Source organism: Sinocyclocheilus rhinocerous, unplaced genomic scaffold (assembly GCF_001515625.1).
Source record: "Sinocyclocheilus rhinocerous isolate Xijiao unplaced genomic scaffold, SAMN03320098_v1.1 scaffold19783, whole genome shotgun sequence".
Classification (NCBI taxonomy): domain Eukaryota; kingdom Metazoa; phylum Chordata; class Actinopteri; order Cypriniformes; family Cyprinidae; genus Sinocyclocheilus; species Sinocyclocheilus rhinocerous.
The window spans coordinates 1,893-3,824 of record NW_015660661.1 but is presented as its reverse complement, the minus strand read 5'-3'; the positions used below and the strand labels follow the sequence as shown (position 1 = coordinate 3,824).

Below are 1,932 nucleotides of genomic sequence, written 5' to 3'. Positions count from 1 at the left end.
AACTAATTTATTTAAGCAGTGTTCTCAGTGTGCTGAACTGTTAGTCCTGGGCCCCTTTTCTTTATTTTTTTACTTTCTCTGCTCACCATCCATAATGGCATATATTTGTGGCACACCTCTCAGCTCAATTGTCACCAACAACTCACTGTTCGTTCTACTAGGTATAGTCACTGCCATAACGGCATATATTTGTGGCAGACCTCTCAGCTCAATTGTCACCAACAAACGTCTCACTGTACTACTAGGTACAGTTACTGGTGTAATGTTTCCCATTTCATCTGATTTGACTATCACTCTAGATATCCAGGCTACTTCTCGTGTGACAACTGTCAGTGAGAGACATATATTGTCAAGGATTGTAGCTACTGTGGTATCCCTTATCCACTGACCTGCCACATATCGACTATCATAGGGTGCTATAATTCGACCAATTGGGATTTCAATTACATTAGATGCAGCTTCTGTTGGGGAAAGTGTTGGGGCACAAAGGTTCACTAGTTGATCTGTCAATTGTCGAACTGTTATGTTATTATAAACAATATTTTCCCAAGGTATTGTTGGCCATTCCTCTGTTATGTCCCTTAAATTTATAATGCTAATCAATTTTCTAAGAAGACTGTTCTTCTTGTAATCTGTCAATCTTTGTACCTGCCCTTTCCTGTCAACAAAATCTGATTCCAACCAAAAATGATTACAGATGCCTCTTGTATTTCTCAAAGTCTTCAAAAATTCTTGATATTCTTTCACACTTCTACATTCACTTTGGTGTTCATAATTTGCATCAAAACTGAACTCGTCTTGTATATCTAATATGCTCATTCTGTTCTTTTTTAGGATCAGAACAGGCACAAAAACAATCTGTCTATTTTCTCTGCTTTCTTCCCTTATCTCAGCCTTTACTCTTATCAGCGTTTACTCACACACAACACTTTCTCTTTGTTAGTCACGCACAAATCAAATCAAATCAACATATGGTTCTCACTCTTTCTCATGTGCACACACACGCATTCAGCACACATATGTATCTCTCTCACTCACATACACACACACTCACACACACACAGGTTCCTCGCCTGCACACACACTCAAGGCCTTCTCTCCCACACTTTTTGCTACATTCACACAGAGCGAAGAGAAAAAAGCACCAAGCAGCTTTTGGTTCCCTTCTCTTTCTTTAGGAATGAAAAATCAATCACTTCTGTATCTGTTTCTTTATCAATAATTCAGTTTCACAATTTGGATCACAACGTCGGCAACTTGGACGGTGTCCAAACAGCCGACAGAGCCAATTCCTTGGAATATTTTTTGTTTTTTCAACTCTTACAATTCTCTCAATAAAATCTTTATTGTTCATTTAGTGTATTTGTCTTTAATTGTATTGCTTTTTCATTCCAATTAAATCAAAGAGCATTTACATAAAACATATATGTCACACACACATTCAGCTTCCCACACAGCGCAAAGCAGACAACACAGTTAATCATTCAGCCAAAACATTCAATGCTTCAATGTTTCCAACGCTTTGACGCACATACAAATATTTTTTACAACATATAATGAACAAACAAAGACTAACAGTCTAACTCTACTTAGTCTGCAGACACCTGCTTCAGCCGCCCCTCCCTCATAAACACCCCTCAAAGCCACGCTCCACCGTCTGAGCGGCTCTTTGATTCTTGGGCTTGCTTATTTTGGGAAGTCTCTGAACAGGTTTTTAGTGCCCCTTCCCGGCTGGCACTAGGCCCCTTCTCGGCTGGCCTGTGTACACAAAAACTTAATACTCTGATCAAAGCAACCCCTCCCTCATAAGCACCCCTTAAGGCCACGCTCCACTTTTCTCTGAGCGGCTCCTTAATTCCTGGGCTTGCTTATTTTGGGAAGTCCTCCCTCATAAGTACCCCTCAAAAGCCACGCTCCCTCTTTTCTGAGCGG

General features: G+C 40.3%; 1 long non-coding RNA gene across 1 annotated transcript; it reads right to left on the bottom strand.

The window, feature by feature from the left end:
- Window positions 1-879, bottom strand: LOC107725414 (uncharacterized). Its single transcript, XR_001638117.1, has 2 exons — window positions 201-879; window positions 1-116 (listed from the first exon to the last, which is right to left on the bottom strand). It is a non-coding gene; the product is annotated as an uncharacterized LOC107725414 (long non-coding RNA).
- Window positions 880-1,932: the final 1,053 nt, after the last annotated feature.